Below are 22,566 nucleotides of genomic sequence, written 5' to 3'. Positions count from 1 at the left end.
TATGATGTCAATCTTGTACCGTAAATGTTGTATTAAACAAAGACTTAGTTAATATTACCGACGTAGATTAACGTCCCTGTAGCTTCTTATTGCACTTGCCTACCATTAAAGGAGTTAAACGTAGCTGTTTGCTATTACTATATAATACCACGCAGGGATAAGCCAGAGCGTACAAACTTTGCCTGTGGGCAGGGGAGCCGCCAGGGATTTTGGGCTCCATGAAAAGATATCACATTGGTTACTTAAACATTTTTTTCTTAATGTTCTAAAATTGTTTGGGCCCCTGTCATATGGCGATATCATATGGTATAGCGAATGAATCAAACTGGATCAAAACCCTACAGTCTATGGTCAAAACGTGTTGTGCCCACATGCAGGGGCGCCGTAAAGGGGTGAAAAGTTAGGACGATTCTAAGGGCTCGTGACTAAAAAGTAATTTGTGGAGAACCTCTATACAGTAAATGTTACAATCACATTTTTGACAGTGCTTTCACTGCAGTGAAAGAGTGCAGCCAGAGGAAGGTGTGTGTAATTATGACGCAGTTTCATGAGGGTCATGAAAACTTGACCTGCATGAAAACCAACCTTCTGGGTATTGAGAGAAAATTGAAGTAACTTGAAAGTTTGAAGTGAAAGTTTGATACAGCGTATTTTTGGTATATTCATCTTAATGTCCCCTGATGTATAAGAAGTGTGTTTTTATATATTCATGTGTGTACTTAATTACTTTGTATTTAATAGTAGCAGTTTATATGAACAAGAAGCTGGATATATGAGAAGTGGAGGGGACAGAGAGGAAATACCCTTATATAGACATATGCTATAGACAGCAGAGGGTAGAATGTGTGTGTGTATGCATTGCACGAGCCATAAGGCTGTATAATAACTGCTCAATTATACTGGTGTTTGTGTTTTATATTGATTTCTCTGCTGAATTCTTTCATGTGTGGGTACTAAATTGCTACAACATAAAGGGGGTGCAGTTATGCAGGACAGGAGACTAGGGGGGGAAGGGGATATTCTTCTTAAGATCTCCAGCAGGTCAGGAAAGTCTATGCAAGAATGTGAGATAACGGACTCCAGATGTGTTTTGCTACAACCGGAGAGACACTTGTTTATTATCTGGCTGGCTCGCGCTGGCGCTACGACACGCCATCTTGTTGCATCCCCCAATGAGATAACCTAAAAGGAGGAGCATCTGACCACAGCTCCTCCTGTTTTGTTTTTGCATGTAAGCCTGTTCTGTCTTGTGTCCGGTCTCTTTCCTCCTGCCGTCAAGACTGATGATGTTCTCCCGGCATTAGGACCAGGGCAGGGGTGGGCCTACCCCTTTGAAAGTGTAATGTATTCTTACCGTTTATCATTAAAACAGATTATTGTTTAACCCTGTATCTGTTGCTTTGAATTCCTTCCTTTATGATTTTACAAGATGCTCACCAAACGAACACGCGGGGCCGAGGTGGGTTTTAAAACCACTCTGCTCCAACAGTATGTAACAGATCCCTCAAAACGAGCAACATACTCACACACAGCACTGAATGTGTCTCTCATCTGGCAATCCTGTCTCCATCCGAAGAACCCTTTCACTCAGCTGAGAGGCAGAATGTTCAGATGTTACAGTTTGGGAAGGTGTCTTGTTCAAGTGGTATCCCAAATTCAGGGTAATAAGGTACTTAGAAAACCTACATTGCATGTATATCCATATGAAGAGGTCAAACAATACTTAAAAGACAGTAAACAATAATTAAAGTGTGTTGAAGGGTCTTTCTCCTTAAAAAAAATAACGATGTAGGCTTGAACCGTCCCTCTTTCTGCCTTACAAACCTGCATTTAAAAAATCAGCCAATATACCCAAGTGTGGAAGATGCTAGACTTGTTCACGCAATATATTGGAACTACACACTGCACCCTAAGTCTTTTTCAGTAGGACTTGCCTTTATTCATGCACCACTAATCAAAATCTGTGTTTTAATTTAATCAGAATGTCAGAAGGGGACAGTGCAGGGGAGTCAATCCATGGGAAAACGTCTGTAGTCGGTGCCTTTTTCACACGTGTCGGACAGGTATGTATCTATTGCAAAGATCACATTAATTTAAATAATAATGGATTAAATCATTTGCTGCTCTGCCCTTAACACTGGATGGCATATGTTTCAAGAAACCAGTCTACTAATACTAACAGAAGTGTACATATTTCGATGTTCTGCTTAAATGCTAAGCAGGTTAAAATGAAGCTGGTGTCATTTTCTCCTTTTCTATGTAAAATAACCACTCAGTAGTACTTCCTAAGGTTCAAACTCAGCTATGGTATCAGTGCTGAAACCTTATCAATGTATTGTGATTGTAAGTGGGAGGGTGGCCTTTGATTTGTCTTATTCTATTGGTCCGTCATTCAGAGTAATTCATACATTTAGGGGATACTTGATTTATAATATAAATTAATACAATATATATATATATATATATACACTCAGTTAGTATAAAGCAGGGCCATGGTAGTCATGGCATTGCTCAGTTAATAAAGTGAAATCTTTTTCAAAGGCTCTCCAGTGATATATCTAAGGTTTTATGTTACTTGTTTCCTTAAATGAAATTCTCTACCTCACTACATTTAGTTTCCTTTATGTAACAGGTCTATCAGTCATGGCTAGACCAACACACTCTCACTCCCTAAGCGTCCAGGAGCGACGTTTGGTCAGTGTCCGTGGCGTCCAGTTGTGACGCTCCTAGGCTCCTTCAGCGTCATAAAGGGACGCAAATAGCTTTCAACTGATTGCAATGTATTCCCATCTGCGGCGGGATTTGACGCTCATGGAAGCACGGCATTCGTTTGTGTCGGCTGCCCTTAAAGGCAATGTGAGCGTCCATTCCCATTGGATAACGGAGAATTGTACACCCGGAAGTAAGTATTCCTCTTACTGTCGATTGATTTTACAGTGATATCTGCACTACTCATTGACTAAAAAACACCAGATTATCCTTGATAATTACACAACATTGATTGGTTTAAATTGTGTGCAATGCTTTTGTATTTTTCCCCTTCGTTTCGGAGAAACAAATGTTTTTTCTGAGTAAAGGATGGCAGAAGACACTACACTACCCAGAATCCCCAGCTATCGTTTGGACTACACCATGTGCTCTGTTTGACAAACCCCGTTTTTTTCACTATTCATTCCAATGGCTGGCGTCTATGTCAAGTGATCTTCAAATTTCTCCATGGCCGAACTTCGTTTTATTCTCGGTGGAAAATGCCAATTTTAAAGTTAGTTTGGCCATTAAAATGCGTTTTGATGTCATTTGATGCGAGAAATATGAGTTGTTATTTCAGATTATGTGTGCAGTGGATGTCCATGATCTTTAGTTTGCTAGTTATTACGAAGATTACTTCAGGAAATCGGGACGTTTTCATTGTTACCAAGGTGGTTACTAGGGACGCTGCTATCGATATTATTTCTGTTATGTTGTGTAACTGTTTAATGGTGTTATCTTTATTGCTACCCCCTTCCCCGTCAATGTATAGTGTTGGTCCACAGCGCAAACATATTAGTTTAACAAAATCCGCATCTAAAGATAGCCTACGTTATTTTCCCCTGTGCAATTTCAGTCTCACATCTCACAGCACATCGTCATTAACAAATACCGGAAACAGACCGAAAACTTTTTTTAAAATAAAATAATACTTTATTCCGAGTGTGCTTGCTTTTCTCTTTGAAAGTCATCACACAACGGCATTGTAATACACGGTTCGGCTGCATTAAATATTACATATCTGCCGTAGTTCTGTATTTATAGAGCCCTGATGAGAAGACTTCTAGACAAACATGAGGAACTGAAAACGTGACGTGGATCATAAATATATCAGCCATTAAACAACATCTTACATTTCTTTTCACACAATACGTCTCCTTGCAGTATCAACACTAATTCGGCTGACTTTTATATTTGATCCAATTGGTAGATAGGATGTATTTACACCATAAAGGTGCACAGCTGATATCAAGGGACACCTAGTGGTTAAAGCATGTTATTGAATTTCATTATTTTTATTATTAGATATTAATAGGATCCCTATAAAGTATATTCATTACTCGTTATTCTCTACTAATAGTTAATTAAAGACTGTATATAATGACTATTTTGCACATCCCTTTCAAGATTTTCTAAGGTTTATTGACATATCATATAGGCCTACACAACTATGGTGTAGTTCTGCATTGAATGAAAAACTTGGGTCGCAGGTTCCTCAATAGTGCATTACAAGACATCTATCAATATTTGTGCATACCTCCAGCAATGTTAACTATGTTGAAGCACTTATTTTAACTGATATTATACATAATGTATTATACTCTTATAAGATGTATGTAGATATTTCATCTCCGGCCTTGTCAGGTATTGAACAATCAATAAATAAAGAACACAGTTATAATTGTTAAATATAAAAACACAGAATTTGTGTGATTATACTAAATGATTTACAAATAAACACCACTGCATATTTACAACTGTTACACATGCTGATGTAACGCAAATGTTCCAACTTGGGATCAATAAAGTATATCTTATTTTAAGCTGATCGATGGCTAGTGCCATATTTGCAAAATTTGCCTCTGAACCTTGACAAGTGCATGTTTCAGGCTTATCAATTAATGTAATGTAATGTTATCAATTAACAACAGGGGTCACAAACATAAGACCAGCTGTTAAATAAAGCTCTTCGAACCTTAGCTGGCATGTGTGTATATATATTAATGCTGCCCATTATGGGCACAAGCAATTTTCACCCATTTATTAATTATATGTTTTAAATTTGAGTGTTTCCTCTCCCCTAAACCTCCAGGGATGTACACAGTTTAATATTGGCAACTTCTTATTATGGGAAATACGAAAACGTCTTTTAAAACTACAATTCCCAGTAGAGACGTGCCATAGATAGAGAACATGTTGCGAAACAGAATAGCCAGCATGTGTAGTTCTGGGGATGGGGTGGGAGAGGGGGGGACGCGGTGGACCCGTTCAAATCCAGTTTTGGACAGTCTGCCGTGCATGGTTCCATCCCATTTCAAGTGCTGTTCGAGAATCGGCGTAACCCTCGGAGCACACTCTCCAATCACAGAGCTTGAGGACTATCACGGGGTTTGTCAAACAGAGCACATGGTGTGGTCCAAACGATAGCTGGGGATTCTGGGTAGTGTAGTGTCTTCTGCCATCCTTTACTCAGAAAAAACATTTGTTTCTCCGAATCGAAGGGGGAAAATACAAAAGCATTGCACACAATTTAAACCAATCAATGTTGTGTAATTAACAAGGATAATCTGGTGTTTTTTAGTCGATGAGTAGTGCAGATATCACTGTAAAATCAATCGACAGTAAGAGGAATACTTACTTCCGGGTGTACAATTCTCCGTTATCCAATGGGAATGGACGCTCACATTGCCTTTAAGGGCAGCCGACACAAACGAATGTCGTGCTTCCATGAGCGTCAAATCCCGCCGCAGATGGGAATACATTGCAATCAGTTGAAAGCTATTTGCGTCCCTTTATGACGCTGAAGGAGCCTAGGAGCGTCACAACTGGACGCCACGGACACTGACCAAACGTCGCTCCTGGACGCTTAGGGAGTGAGAGTGTGTTGTTCTTGGGCAGGTAATAATTGTTGCAAAACTACTTCCTCTTAGGCTTGGTTTTCTCTTTGAAAAGGTAGAGATAACAGTTTTGATAGCTGCAGTTGGTTTATCATCCTGTATGCTTCCAAACAGAGGATCTGACAGTATCTTCACTTGCCTTTCTATAAAGTTGACAAGGTCAGGAAATGTAGCTCGATACCCACGCTCTTCCTGTAGCTGACATGCTCTATTCCTCCACTTGTCTCTGAGTTTGTAGGTAGTTTCTTAAGTATGTTTTTCATGTTTGAAACAACATTCATTTAATCCATATAGATGAGATGTTCCATTGCATTGCAACCTTATAGGAACAAAGAGAAGGCTTGCAGTGCTTTCACATCTTCGGCTTTGATCATTGTCCAGGTAAATGCTTTGTTCATGTATGCAGTGGCAATCTTGTGTTCATTACCAAAGTGCTCTTTAAGCAGATGTTTTGCCCTTTGATAACCTTGAGCTGGAGGCAGATGTTGGCAGCTGCTCACTAGGTCCTTTGGTTGTCCTCTAGGTCAGGGGTTCCCAACCCCGTGGCCCGGTACCGGTCCGCGGAGGTGTTACTGCCGGGCCGCGAAATAGCTGTGAGTTTATTGTAATATTTGCAGAATTATAAATATATACAAATATTTTATCATAATATTTTTTTCAAAAAGTGTTTAATGTTCGCACCTATACCAGTCATATTATTTCATCCAGTAGCCTAGTTAATCTTTCACCAGATAACCGTTCAAAATGGCTTTTATGATGTTCCGAGGGATTCGGCGGCTCAGCCTCTTGTGCGCACGAGAAAGTTACCGGTGCGCCAAGTAGGAAGAGGAGCGCACAGGAGACAACCGTTTAATTGCAGACTGTTATGTTTATGTGGGGAAATGGCAGTGCATACATTATTTGAGATATATTTCAAACTCGGACTTCATTTTAAGGACATGTCGGCCAGGGGTGTAGAGCTATATGTTTATTTTATTAGCTTTTCTTTTTAATGACTGATTTTATATAATATATAAATAAACTTGCCTTGCCTTTGTTTAAGTACCGGATTGACAAAACAGGAGAGTAAACCAGTCTGCCTTGATCTATGAATTCATGTCCGGTATCTCTCACGGTAACTGCTGCCCGCAGCTGTTTTATAGAAGGAAAACCTCCTTCACTTCATGAAATGGCTGCAGGCAGCATCAGGAGTCAGCGGGACGTGTAACTCCGCCTCTGAGAAGTGCAGCACCAGCGCGCCGAGAGCTGTGCCTTTTTACGCACCGCCTTCGCTGTGTTTACCTTCATCAGAACAGTGAGTGACTGCAGGCTGCTACGTGTTAACCACACACACCTCTACACACATCGAACTGCCCGATTACTCCCCCTTTTATTAGTTTTATGATGTGTGTGTGCTCTGCTCAGCTGAGCTCTGTGTTTGTGTCTGTCTGACACCGGCATTTGTTTTCAAATGACCATGAACAGTAATTTACACACATCTGGCTAACTCCATAGGTAGCCTATATATGCGGGTGTTCCCAAAATAAATTAGTTTAATCTTAATCTCAATGTAGTGCTAAATGCTGTCGGACGTGCACCGGAACGAACGTCAATATCAGAATATCTTCTGAAAACAAATGCCAGTGTCACACACACACGCACACGCACACACACACACACACACACACACACACACACACACACACACACACACACACACACACACACACACACACACACACACACACACGTTGCAGTCGGGAAGAAAAGCAATGTGGAGCGGCACCTCACCACTTCAATTTTCCGTAGTAGCGCGTTTATGGAAGCAAACAAGAGACAGAAGTATTTGAATTTTATTAGACACCGAATTTATAGCATTGAAAATAATTACTTTGAAAATCATGTATCTGAATGTTTTTGCTCCGAATTTACCTATGTGAAATAAAAATGTAAAAATTCAAGTGAAAAAAATTCGAATGTTCAAATTCAGATCCCAAAAATTCGACGTCAAAAAATTCGATGTCAAAAAATTCGGTGTATAAAATTCGATGTCAAAAATTGCGGTGCAGCATCATCCGGGCTACTCAGACAGGATAAGCAATCGAGCCCTAATGCAATCAAACTGACTTGGCCTATCAGAGCACGGCTTTGTCAGTCATGTGATCACAACAACCCGGGAGAAAAATGACGGAGAACAGCGGGGCTCGCCGCTCGGGTAAGTTGTCAGTTTGTGCTCTTTATTTTACAAGCAGTGAGGGCTCGACAGCATTTGTATCTTACATTAGCTAGCTAAATGAGTGAAGTAGCCTTGTTGTTAGCAAGCTCCGTAGTTATCATTAATTGAAGTGAATCACAACGTTACCGTGTCCTTTTGTGTGTGTGGGGGGGGGGTGACGGTTTGCAAAGTAACGTAACGATCACTTCGGTTAGATAGGTCAAGTAGACCATGCTACACTATACGAAATACTCTCTTACAAAAGCCCTGCATTTAAACATGTTACTTTAGTAAAAGTATGCTAGTATAATTAGGAAAGTGTTGTTAGAGTATTTAAAGTAGACACAAGTTATACTATTATATTATATCATTTGATTTATTGTTATTACCGATGCACGAGTTGACTTAACTGTTGTAGTTTGAGCTCATTTTGAACAATGAGCTAACTAATTATTACTTTCATAATGGTTTAATGTGCTGACTATTTTCTACATTAAGAGGTTAATAGATGAAGGTCTGGTTTGTTCAAAGTCTCAAAATAGTAGGACCAGAGCCCTAGAGCTCTGAGTAGGACATGCTGTCATAATTACCCAGAGTCCGAAGTGACACCTTTACAATGTTAAAGCTGTTAGATAAATGTAGTGACGTAAAAACTAAAGTATTCAAGATAGTGTAGTGAAAAAGAGATAATGTTTTTTTTTAATGTTACTAAAACAACATCTCTTGTTTTGGACTGACAGTAATGATTCAAGAAATAGTAAATAAATAAATACACACACATCAATCTGTTGTGGATGGAACACAACAAATGGTGCTCTTACCTGTGATGCCTCCTCCAAACATTATAACCACACTGTATCATTCAAACTATAAGTAACAGTTCTAGCTACTTGACTTTAGACAAAGAATTCAAAAGACAAAATCAACACAATTTATTGAAAAACCAATCTTTATTTTACGGTGCCTCTCCTTTTGTTTGTATTATTAAACCCTTTCAATCTAAAAAACTGATCAACTCAACAGTTAACTTTATATTTATTATTGTCCAAAGCATCTAATAATAATAATAATAATAATACATGGGACTTTTATATAGCTTTGCATGAAACTCAAAGACTATTACACAATTTTGTTCCCCTCTCATATTCACAGGATGGATGATTAGAGACTTTGGGGGAAACCTCAGCTTTATGAACGTCCTGTCTGTTGGTTTGGCCGGAGAGGGCTGAGGGTCTTTCCCTGCGAGGAGTCCTCCTCGCAGGGAAAGACCCTGCAGGCCTGAGGGAGGAGGACCAGGCCTGAGGGAGAAGGACCAGGCCTGATGGAGGAGGACCTGCACCTACAGAACTTAGCCCATGCTGGGCATAGCTGTTACCACCTGCACAGGCCTAGCCTGTCAATTAACAGATTAACATTTAGTGTAACTTATGTATATTATTTCGTTTTTATTTTGAAAAATAAATGGTGATGGTTCATGCTTGATAACTTTTAGTTCACATTTCAATAAATTGTATTTGCACTCCTTTTGTCCATTATTCTTACTGAAACTGTTAGATTACACATTCACATCTGACTGAAGATTGGTACCATTTATTTATGACGTTCCAAACTCCGCGGTACAAGGCACAAGTGATATGAAGCTCATAAAGTGAGGCAAATGCATTTGATCAGCTGACTTTTTTATTTGCCAAACTTTATAGGCCTGACAATAATCACACTGTTTCTGAGGTGCAACGTAAAACACAAAACAACACACAAATGAAGTTCCTGTTAGACTACAAAACTATTCTCTGTCTCTTAATGTCCTGTACTGCTCTTAAATCTCATCACATCAGCTTCTCCTTTCCCTCTTGGATGTTCTTCTGGACCCTCAGAGAAAGAGAACATGGTGAAGCAGTCCTGTCTCTCAGGCGTGTCCTTTCCTAACAGAAATATCAAAAAACATATTATTGCAGAGCAAGTGTGTTATTTAAGAAAGAGGTGTGTTTGTTTCTTCAGGGGCTATAAATATAATGATTTTTTTTTTATTTGAATGTGTACTACAAAGATAATCAGGTTATGAATAAACCGTTCTAAATTCATCAACATTGAAATAAATGTATTATTAAAATAATATTTAACTGTTATCAAAACTTAGTGCAACTGTAGAAGCTTGTTCGGTTGTCTCACTGAAAGACAAAGGGTCGCAGCTCTCACTATGTGATGTTGCTTGGTAAAATGTAAATGTAACCTTTTGCTAAGAAAGTCCACTCAACATCACTGATGTGTAGGTGATCTAGTATTCAACCATGTTTAATGGCATGTCTATCAGTGTATTAGAGTCATTACTTTATGCATTCTTTGTAAAGCATGAAAAAGGTGTACCTTGGAATCCGTGCTGAAGTTCTCTGCTGCTAGGAGTCCAGATCTGTCTCTCCTCCTCTGGTCCAGCCTGTCTGGATCACCTTGAGGACACTTTGAACAAACAGATGTAAAGTTACATGCGTGGGTTACAGACTTCTTTACATGCAAACAAATGTTTATCTTCTTTTAAAAACAGGTCATAATCTTATTGTTATACTTAAGAAATGGCTGGATATCACAGTCCTTATACTGTATCAGTTTGATTGAGTATTATTGTGTAGGTCCTTTTTATTTTACTGTTACTTTGGATGAGGTTTTCATGAGTCAGTCAAATTAATTTGTTTTCATGCCATATTCATATGTATCACACACCTAAGGGTAAGACACAAACCTATTGAACAAATGCAATGCAATGGATAAGCTTAATTTCCACTGAAGTCACAGATAACGTCATATATCATTTAAACAAATCATTTCCTTGTCACTAAAGCATTGACTACGCTATTCATCGTCCTTAAATGCAGGAATTAAGTTACATGTTCTGTTCTACAGCCACGATGAGGCTATTTCTCAAGTGTGAGGATAATACAATTAAAAGAGGCATTGGTAATAATATTAAAAACAACAATGTTTGGGTCGTTCGTCGGATAGGCGGTTAGCTGCAATAAATAACTCCAGTTCAACAAACCATATTACAATATCTAAGGGAGCGTTATTATCTTGAAATGTGACGTTCATATTTTAAAGATACACATATTTCATTGTGAGGTTGATTTAATATACACTAAGCCTCTCTTCAACAATACGTTGACGTTAGCTAGTCTATTTTATGCTATAGTAGAGCATAGCGAATTTAAATGAACCTTAACAATGCATACAGTAACCTAAATAGCAAACTAACTATCTAACGTACAAGGATGACCTTATTTTAGCAACCTCGCACAGAAGCCTTTTGGTATATAGTAGCATCCCACTTAATGCTTTACACTCTTGGATGCTACGCATAGCATCGTTAGCACAGATGGAGCTACGATTGCTCAAATGCTACCCCAACTCTAAACATTCATTAACGTTAGCTTAATAAAAACACCAGTAACATAACATAAAGTACGCAGGCTTCACTTACCGAAGAAACTGCATTCATGGACGGTCTGTTTCAACCGCAGATAAATCCTATATTTGCATGACGAATAGTCCACCAGGAACCAACACAACAAACACGGCCGAGTTCAAGTAGTGTTCTCCTCATGAGCTGAGCCGCTGTAGCATCACGGAGCTCACGGAGCTAGCAGAGAGGAGCTAGGAGCAGCAGTCCCGTTGTCATGAAGGGGGAATCTAACTATATACAGAATATGTTTTTGTAGATCCAGGCTAGAAACATGTTCATTTTTTAAGTTGGACATTTTAACAAAGGGTCTACGGGAATTGCTCCCATCTGCATCCATCGCCTACAGTTTGCAGCATTGGGCTTCACCGCACTGTCCCGGGGTTTGCCGCTTGGCTCTGATAGGCCAGAAGTCGGTTTGATTGCATTAGGGCTCGATTGCTTATCCTGTCTGAGTAGCCCGGATGAGGCTGCATCGCAATTTTTGACGTCGAATTTTACACACCGAATTTTTTTACATCGAATTTTAAACACCGAAATATTTGACGTCGAATTTTTTTCACTTGAATTTTTGGGATCTGAATTTGAACATTCAAATTGTTTTAACTTGAATTTTTACATTTTTATTTCACATAGATAAATTCGGAGCAAAACAAATTCAGATTCATAATTTTCAAAGTAATTATTTTCAATGCTATAAATTCGGTGTCTAATTAAATTCAAATACTTCTGTCTCTTGTTTGCTTCCATACACGTTACACTACTTTTTACCCGGCAAAAGTAGTTACGTAACTGTAACGCGTTACACCCAACACTGTCCATGAGCAATACATCTGCTTTTCTGTTTTGAGATGTCAGACCTAGAGACAGATTCACTATGGAGCAAAACTGGTTGCGCGAAGACGCCATTTTTTTTTTTTAACATGAGTGTGTGCGGAACATTTCCCCTTCGATTCCATTGGCTCTAACGGTCAGAAAGAGATGTCACATGTCAAAATCGAACAAGGGGGGCCAGAGATAAGGAAAATCCACCCAAATGGCCCCAGAAGAGGTTTTTTTTTGCTAAATCTGTCTAAAAAGGTCAAATATCACTTGTTTTGCATCAATCTTGATACAGGGTATATATTATATGTTGTACTTTGGATTCCTATAGCTTTTAGTCTACTAACACATCATCCAAGGTTAGTTTTCACTATAAGTACAAAATAGTTTTTGGACGGACACTATAATTTACAGTTTTTTACCATGTTCAATCTGAATTTTCTTTAAAATAAAAAACATCTATATTGATTCTGACTTTTCTACATCCAACTCACAGGTTTATCATTACTTTGAGAAAAAAGATTATTAATTTAACCCTTTTAGAAGGGAAGATATGGTCATTTGTTCTGGGAATGTCATTTTCGAGCCTGAGACCTGAAAAACAGGCTTAGGGCTAAACTGGTTAATCAAATCTAAGTTGATGAGAAAAAGCCTAATAACTTATAACAAGTTTGAAATAGAGCCTTCATATTTCCTCTTATGATAAGCAATCTGAGGCTTCTATTTTAAGGGATGAACTGCAAACAAGATACATGAAACCCGATGGAGAGCTGTGATGTAGGCTGTTTTTTTGTTGAAGTATATTCAAGTATCAATCACAATTTTCCTAAATTTGATTGATTGTGCCAACTCATAACTTAAATAAGGCCACTCACCTCTAGTGAGTGGCCCAGCCCTTCATATATGTTTCTGGATGTGGCCCTCGGTGAAAACACCCCTCTGCAGTTACTTAGAGGACACCTTAGCACGTTACACTTGTAAAGACCTAGAGCTCACAAAAGCAATTTTTATGTGTTTGGGTCAAGTTTTAAAATATGACCTCCATATTATATGAACAATGAAATGGCTATAGGGACAACATCTTCACATATCAGTACATATGGGCTCATTGAATCCAGAAGACTATGCTTTCCTGTCATAATCCAATTTATGCTACGTAAAAAAAGTGTTAAAAATAACACATTTATACCGCATGCAAAAAACAACATGGGTTTTAACCCGTGGGCATGTCTGTAATGATGAGACTTGTGGGTATAAGAGATCACCAATAGTTAACCTAACTTTTGAGCATTATTTAGTCGTAACCTTTACATACTTTGCTTTGGTTTTCAAACTCATTTATACCACAGACTCCAAACTAAAACTTCAAAAATATGAAAGAGGATCAAGAGAAATGGTCGGCACCTAAGCTACATTGCTAGTGTTTTAGTAAAGGTTCTCAGTACATGTTATAGCATGTAACATGTTTTACAACTCTGTAGTTTGTCATTATTGGGTTTTGATAATAAGGTTGCAACATTAAAAAAGGAAGCAGTCTGAATACTTTCTACATCACAGGGACTGTGAGTGCAGATGTGTTTTGCATGTTGATTTGTTTATTCTCATCCAAGCGAGGCATACAGTATATGACAACTCCCAAGTCCACATCAGATCAGTTGGTAACTAGCACAATGAAACATGTTCTAGTTTCTCTGTGTCTCCTGGGAATGTTTATGCATGCCTTGGCTCAATGCAGTGCCTCAGAGTTTCAGCTGGAAGGAGATTATTTGTTGGGTGGACTTTTTGGTATTCATCATGATAGTGATCCTGATTTTCATGACAGACCAGAAGCCGTCGACTGCGCCAGGTGAGTCTTATAATACATCTGAGGGATACCTTTCAAGGTTGAAAATAAGGAAAAAACGCCTGGTGTACCAGACTATATCATAAAGACATTAATCGTCTGGTAAATGCCTGCATAACAAGGGGTCGACAATGTGACACAATTACTGGACATAAAGATGTGTATAATGTTCATTTGAATTGACTTTTTTTTAATCTTTGATTTTATCCTTAATTTTATTAATCTGTGTTGCTGTCCTGTTTTTCATCCTTACCCTGTTGCTGTTAAATTACTGAATTTCCCCACGGGGATTAATAAAGATCCATCTTATCTTATCTTAAATGGATATATAGGTAGTAGCAAATATAATTGTATTATTGCTTTATTATCAAACTTGAATTCTTTGTTCCAATAAACGTACTTGAACAATGAATGTAATCATACCTTATTTTCTCTATCTGCAGTAAACCCCTAATTTCTTCAAGTTATCGGAGGTTTCAGTTGATGAGATTCGCTGTAGATGAAATCAATAACTCTACCAACCTCCTGCCAAACGTATCTCTCGGCTATGAGATATTTGACCAATGCTCAGATACACACAATTTCCCAGACATTTTTTACTTCATATCAGCAAATGGCTTGGTCCAACCTTGGGGTGAACCACGCAAGAATCTGTCCAAAGTGATGGCAGTGGTCGGCCCTTATACAAGCACTAAGGCACTGACTGTAGCCCTACTTCTCATGATGAATCAGATTCCTATGGTAAGTTTTCCAAATGGATCAAATAATAAAATCAGTTTTATGTACACTTTTGTGTAACTTTTAATTTGGCACTAAAAATGGTGACCATGTTTTCTAATACTCTTTAACAGATCAGTTATGGGGCTGCTAGTTCTGCCTTCTCAAGAAAACAGAAATGTCCCTATTTCCTGCGAACAGTGCAACCCAATAAAGACGTCATTGAGTTAATTGTTGAGATTCTGCTGCACTTCAACTGGCACTGGGTTGCTTTCCTTTACATTAACGATGATTATGGCAACAACGGCCTGGAATTATTCATGAAGAAGATTAAGGATACTAAAATCTGCCTGGCATACATCAAAGGCCTGGATCAATATACAAACCACTCCCAAATACTCAAACAGATCAATGCACATAGAATAGGTGCCATCATTGTGTTTGCTCCTGAATGGACTGCTGAAGCTCTCATTGAGTCGGCAATAAACCAGAATGTCACCAACAAAGTGTGGATCGCCTCAGATGCATGGTCCTTAAACAAGAATCTCCCGAAGAAGAAAGGAATCAGAAATATTGGAACTGTGATCGGGGTTTCTGAAAAAAGAGTGACAATACCTGGTTTCAGTGATTTTATCCATTTTTCCAGAAGACGTACATATTGTGAAAATGCATCACAAAATATACATTGTAATCAGGTTTGCAACTGCAGCAGCCTGAGCGCAAAAGATGTTGTTGCTGCAGACCCTTCTTTTAATTTCCCCGTTTATTCTGCTGTGCATGCCATCGCTCATGCCTTACACAAGGCCCTGCAATGTGGATCTGGCAGATGTAAAGATAATATTACAGTCTTCCCACACATGGTAATTATACAAATAATTGTATAATTTGATCCGGGGCTGGACCCGTCCTATTCCAGTTTTGGAAAGTCTGCCGTGGTTCCATTCCATTTCAAAGAGCTGTTGACGCTCAGCGTAACCTTGTCGCACTGCCACTCCAACATCCAATCACAGGGCTTGATGACTAATCACGGGCTTTGTAAAGCAAGGCGGATGTTGTAGTCCCAAACGATAGCTGGGGATTCTGGGTAGTGTAGTGTCTTCCGAAACTGTAGTGTCTAAACTCCTAAAAAACAATTTGTTTCTCTGAATCGAAGGTTAAAAAGACAAAAGCATTGTACATAATTTAAACCAATCAATATTGTGTAATTAACAAGGATAAACTGATGTTTTTTAGTAGATGAGTAATGCAGATATCACTGTGTAATCATTTGACAGTGAGGGGAATATATCCGGTTTTATTATGAAAACTTCGAGACCGGAAAAACTGTTTTCACCCACGCTAACTTTACATGGAAGCTGCCGCATATACACGTTATCGGGGCGAGACCTCAAATAATCTTCGTAATATCTATCAAACTATAGATCCTACACATCCACTGGACGTGGATTGTAAAAGTACAATATACACTTCTCGCTAGAAATCTAATCAAAAATTATTTTAATGGCCAAACTATTCTACAATTTAGGATTTTCCAGAGAGGGTTATTTGTGAATAAACGGGAGCATGTTGTTTCTTACACGACCACTAGAGGTGCTACACTTTAAAACGTGGCTATGGGTCGTAATCTAAGGTGCTTAAACAATCGACCTATTTGGTCGTTTTTTGTAGGAGGACAGGCTGAATAAACAACCTTGAAACTCTATACAGGGTTGACCCGTATGTTTATTTTTGAATAAATGAAGTAATCTGAACTTTTTGTCCCCACATCAGCTGCTAGCGAAGCTAAAGAAGTCCAACTTTACTCTTTTAAATCAAAGCATTCGGTTTGATGAGAATGGTGACCCCGACTTTGGATCATATTCTGTAGTTTTCTGGAACCACAGTGGTGATGCAGAGGAGATTGGCTTTTATCATTTTGACCAATCAGCCAAATTATTCATCAACAATAGCCAAATTAAATGGCACAGACACGGAAAAGCAAGTTGTTTTCCCTTTTAGAAGTTCCTTTACTCGGTGTTGATTTAAAAATACTTTGGGTAATACTGTTTAGAAGACCACATTTTATACATGAGTGCATTCTAAAGTGTATTATTATCAGTGTTGGAAGAAGTACTCAGATATTTTACCTAATTAAAAGTACACACTTTTTTGCTTTTACACTTTAAAGCAAAAAGTAAAAGTACTAATTTTGCACATTTGCCTATTTCAGAATAATATAAACTACAGAAGTATTATCTGATAAATGAACCTCAAGTATCATGAGTAAAAGTACTCCAAGGCCTCACTCTTAACCACATGTTTTCACTAAAGGCCCTGTCACACTGTCCCGAAATTGACACCCGATGGACACATGATAAAGGAAATGTTCAAATTCGGCTGTGATCGTAGCAACATCGGGCCATTCGTGAGGGCATCTTAAGCCATCGTATGACCGCCGGTGGAGTTTCTCAGGCTCCGGCAGCAACTTAGTGAGCGGCAACTTCGTAAGGCACTCGTGAGGACATCTTGTCAAATCATGTCATCTTCGTGTTATCATCAGTGCCATCGGGCATTCGCCCTCACTCTGATCGGGGCGAATGCCCGATGGCACCGATGATAACAAGATGCCCTCACGATGGCCTTACGAAGGGCAAAATTGACACACGAATTCAACACGAAAATGAACCTTCGCAAGGTCCTTCGGCAATTTTTTGGCATGCCAAAGATTTTGCCACCGCTCACGAAGTTGCTGCCGGAGCCTGAGAAACTCCACCGGCGGTCATACGAAGGCTTAAGATGCCCTCACGAATGGCCCGATGTTGCTACGATCACAGCCGAATTTGAACATTTCCTTTATCGTGTGTCCATCGGGTTGTTTTATTGCACAACAAAATCATGTAAACATATTATGTAAATAACCCAATTGTGTTCTGTGAAACTAAAAAGGATATAATATATTATTTTGAAGGACAGTTGACAGGAAGTTGTTGTTGTTATGGAAACAACATTACGGAGAAAACGTAATATTTTCTACATATAACGACGGATAAAGTAAAGAACAAAGTCTGAAGATATCAGTACAGTATCATAGTACTGTAAATGTAATGTAAATGTTGCCTTCGTGTGTGGTTTAAGGGATGTGACAGAGCCTTTAAGCCCCTGTCACACTGTCCCGAAATTGACTCCCGATGGACACACGAATATGGAATTGTGAATTTCGCACGAAGATGGCTCCGAACCACACACGAAGGCAACATTTACATTACATTTAAGACATACAACTGCAATGAAAGTACCAAAAACAATTATGTTACAGTACTATGATACTGTACTGATATCTTCAGACTTTGTTCTTTACTTTATCCGTCGTTATATGTAGAAAATATTACGTTTTCTCCGTAATGTTGTTTCCATAACAACAACAACTTCCTGTCAACTGTCCTTCAAAATAATATATGATATCCTTTTTAGTTTCACAGAACACAAATTGGGTTATTTACATAATATGTTTACATGATTTTGTTGTGCAATAAAACAACCCGATGGACACACGATAAAGGAAATGTTCAAATTCGGCTGTGATCGTAGCAACATCGGGCCATTCGTGAGGGCATCTTAAGCCATCGTATGACCGCCGGTGGAGTTTCTCAGGCTCCGGCAGCAACTTCGTGAGCGGTGGCAAAATCTTTGGCATGCCAACAAATTGGCGAAGGACCTTGCGAAGGTTCATTTTCGTGTTGAATTCGTGTGTCAATTTTGCCCTTCGTAAGGCCATCGTGAGGGCATCTTGTTATCATCGGTGCCATCGGGCATTCACCCTGATCAGAGTGAGGGCGAATGCCCGATGGCACCGATGATAACACGAAGATGACATGATTTGACAAGATGTCCTCACGAGTGCCTTACGAAGTTGCCGCTCACTAAGTTGCTGCCGGAGCCTGAGAAACTCCACCGGCGGTCATACGATGGCTTAGATGCCCTCACGAATGGCCCGATGTTGCTACGATCACAGCCGAATTTGAACATTTTCTTTATCGTGTGTCCATCGGGTGTCAATTTCGGGACAGTGTGACAGGGCCTTAATGGATGACTGACTTGCATTTTCCACTCTACTCTCTGCATTACATTTTATGCTGAATCATTGTTTTGTGCAGGTGCCTACGTCAGTGTGTTCCGAAGAATGTCCTGTTGGATTTGTAAAAAAGTATACTGGAACCCACAAATGCTGCTTCGATTGTGAAATCTGTCCAAATGGAAGTTATGTAACACATAACATCAGGTAAGTTATGAGGAAGAGAATTAGTAAAAACGGTGCTGTCATTCTGGCTATGAAGGGAACTCATTATAGATATCTTTCTATGGTTTAAAAGGTTTAACATGATTTATGTTGAGTGGACACCGTTATGAAGGCTCTGAAAACTGCACATGCACACTATTTATAATTACCTCTCAGTGTAAAGGGTGAAGCAAGTTTGAAATGAACTAAAAGCTAGCTTTAAAAATATAGTATCAGATTAAGGGTTAACCAAGCTTCCTTATCCGTTCAATCTCACTTGAAGATATTTCAAAAGTGAATCTTAACATTTACAACGTGTCTTTCTCTCATGTGAAAACAGAGTGCATCGACTGTAAGGACACCGAATGGTCTGCAGCAGGAAGTACATCATGCAACCTGTGGGAGGTGGAGTACATCCCGTTCACAGACACCGGGGCTATACTGATCATGGTGGGGGCCTGGGCCTTGGTGGGCTTCACACTCGCTGTATCTGTTCTCTTTGCCATCAACTACAACACACCTGTTGTCAGATCTGCTGGGGGACCAATGGGCTTCCTCATTTTAGTCTGCCTCAGTCTGTGTAGTATAAGTGTGTTCTTTTACTTTGGTGAACCAACAACTTCCTTCTGTATCCTGAGGTTTTTACCATTTCTCTTGTTCTACACAGTTTGTCTCGCCTGTTTCGTTGTGCGCTCTTTTCAAATTGTTTTCATCTTCAAAATAGCCGCCAAGTTCCCCAAACTCCACAGTTGGTGGATCAAGTATCATGGACAATGGCCATCACTGTGGCATTTGGTATTCAGGCACTCACACTTCTTATTGGCTATACGTGTTGCCCTCCTGACACCTTCAAGGAAACAGTTTGGTACCCAGACAAAATCATACTTGGTTGTGACCTACGCTCTGCATCAGCCAAACGACTCGTTGCGCCCTCGCTGCGAGGGGGACCCAAGTTCCTATCGGCGAAAACACGTGGGTTTGCTGTCCTGGCTCCAAGATGGTGGAATGAGCTCCCCATTGACATCAGGACGGCAGATAGCTTGCACATCTTCCGGCGCAAACTGAAAACTCATCTCTTTCGACTCCACTTCGAGCGTTAGAACTATTAACGAAGCACTTTTATACTAATAAAGGACTGGCTTACCTAAAGCCAGTTGAGTAGCACTTGAAATGTTTGGCTCTATGAAACCTGATGTACTTATATGATTCTGTTTTCTTCAAGGTTGTGTCTTCCTGGTCGAATGTACTTATTGTAAGTCGCTTTGGATAAAAGCGTCAGCTAAATGCAATGTAATGTAATGTAATGACCTTAATCTCAAAGCCACCGCTGGCCCTGTGTTTTTCCTCTTGTCTTTGTGCTTCCTTTGCTTTATTTTCTCCTACATGGGGAAAGACCTCCCGAAAACTTACAACGAGGCCAAACTAAGCAATAACCTTCTGTCTGCTCCTGCTGATCCTCACCTGGATCATCTTTGCTACTACATGTGTGCTTTACCACGGAAAGTACATCCCAATACTAAACGCTCTGGCCATACTCTCCAGTCTCTACTCCTTTCTGGTGTGGTACTTCATCCCAAAATGCTACATCATGATTTTTCAATCATACAAAAACACGCAGTACTTCCAAGGACTTATTCAGAATTATACCAAAACAATCAGCCAATAGAGACTTGAAGTAAACATGTGTTACTGTCTATAGAAGAAATATTGTTCTTCAAACCCTCTGAATACTTTTAATGAAATTATAATAGTGCACAGCAGTTTGTAAAAACACGTTTCTTGAGTACACAAATGAACATATATTGTGGAAACACTGAACAGATCTTAAGTTGATGCTAACATGCAAGGGAATTATAAATCAGGGAGAAGTCTCAATTATCTTCTTCCACATTAACTGAAGACTGAAATGTATGGGAGTAGAGAATGTAAGAGAATATTTTCCTTCTGATCTGTTTATAGAGTTTCTTATTGTTTTATAGAATCTGTGATACTGCAAACATCTGCTTGTAGTCAGTCAAAGACCCCTGTGTAGGTTGAGGCTTGTCTGGATCTCTTTGAGACAAGTAGACTATTGTCTCACATCTGCTACTAATTAGGTATACGCGGGCTTTCTGGGAGCCCGCCTCTCCTCGTGTTGGTTAGATGTTTTGTGTCTTTTGGGGCAGAGATTACCTTGGTGGAGCACAAGGACAGTGTGAAACTAGGATGATCCCCGGCCGTATGTAATTGTCTGTCTCTCAATAAATATCAGTGTATTGACGGGTGAATCCAGTTTCCCTCATTTGATGATGCGCTCAACATTGCTGCAAAGAAGTTTTTACTTCACAATTGGCGTCGCGAACGGTTACCAACAAATCGTCGAGCTGGTGAGTGTAATTTCAAATCTATATTTTGACATTGCCTCGCCAGACTCTGTGATTGACGGTATAAAATTACCTGTGGAACAGATAGATGCAATATTTTTGGTTTCCTCTGTGTGTGTGCACGGCAAATATTCGGAGAGACCTTAAAGAGGGCATCAGTAATGTGGAACTTCGGTTTAAAAGCAATGTAAAGATTTGTACTGAAACGAATCGCCGAATTCTGGAGATTTCAACGGTTTAACTAGTTAAATCAACTCGCCTCGAAATCACCCTGTTGCTGCTGCAGGAGGAGGGTGTGGGTAATTCCCCCCCCCCCCTGTGGGGAGCAGCACACACGAGGATAAACACAGCACAGTGTCGTATCTTCTTAAATCGCACCATTATGAGTTTTGGAACTAAACAGAACTCTTATTAACGGGAAACGTGATACGAAATATTACGTCACGCTGTGTTTCATAAACTGAGGGGTTGTTGAATTTGGCTGTTGTTAAAATAAAGGGTACTGAATTCATTAAAAGTCTCTGCCTCTCCGGATCGGGGAGGGCAGAGCACCACTAAATTAGCATAGTGGTTGCTGATTGAGAATAATGTGGTTATTACTCTTCAGCAGATTCCGTTCTTAGAATTAATTAAATTAATTAATATCTCTGCTCTCGGTCGGTTGAGCAGTTTTACCACTACATTTGCATAGTGGTTTTGATTGAGAATAAGGTCGTTTATTGCTCATCAACTGAATTAATGTTTAACAACACAGACTTGTATTTTCTGTTAATCACACCATAAGCTCAAGAACTAAATTGAGCTATTAAATGGGAAGGGTGGTGGCAGAATATTACATTCACACTGTGTTTAATAAACTTACGGATTATTGAATTGGATTTTGTTTAAAAATTTTTTTTAAATTAAAATAATTTAAAAAAAAACAATAAGTAAAAATAAGTACTGATATTTCCCTACCCCCGCTGAAGTTTCCCTAATTCGGATTAAAATTAAACTGGATGAGTTTAGCTGTCACCTGATATTTGTTGCGGGTTCATGTTTGTTTGTATAATTGTTTCGTGTTTGTTTGTATACCTGCCGTCTTGTGCATGTTTTTGTAACAACTAATAAAATGAATCAGTCCACAGCCAAGGTAAAATGAATCTAAATTTCCGCAAAAGGAAAATAAATAGCAAAAAAGCCTCTGTTTTACACCCGGGAACCTCAGAGGCATAACTGCGGGTCATCTGTCTGCTCAAATAGGTCAATGTTGTATTATTTGTTTCATTTATTCTTAATC

General features: G+C 39.2%; 1 pseudogene; it reads left to right on the top strand.

The window, feature by feature from the left end:
* Positions 1-13,360: 13,360 nt before the first annotated feature.
* LOC117542019 lies at positions 13,361-20,590 on the top strand (annotated as a pseudogene).
* The last annotated feature ends 1,976 nt before the right edge of the window (positions 20,591-22,566 follow it).

Source organism: Gymnodraco acuticeps, unplaced genomic scaffold, assembly GCF_902827175.1.
Source record: "Gymnodraco acuticeps unplaced genomic scaffold, fGymAcu1.1, whole genome shotgun sequence".
NCBI classification, from domain to species: Eukaryota; Metazoa; Chordata; class Actinopteri; order Perciformes; family Bathydraconidae; genus Gymnodraco; species Gymnodraco acuticeps.
This window is presented reverse-complemented; position numbering and strand designations above follow the sequence as displayed.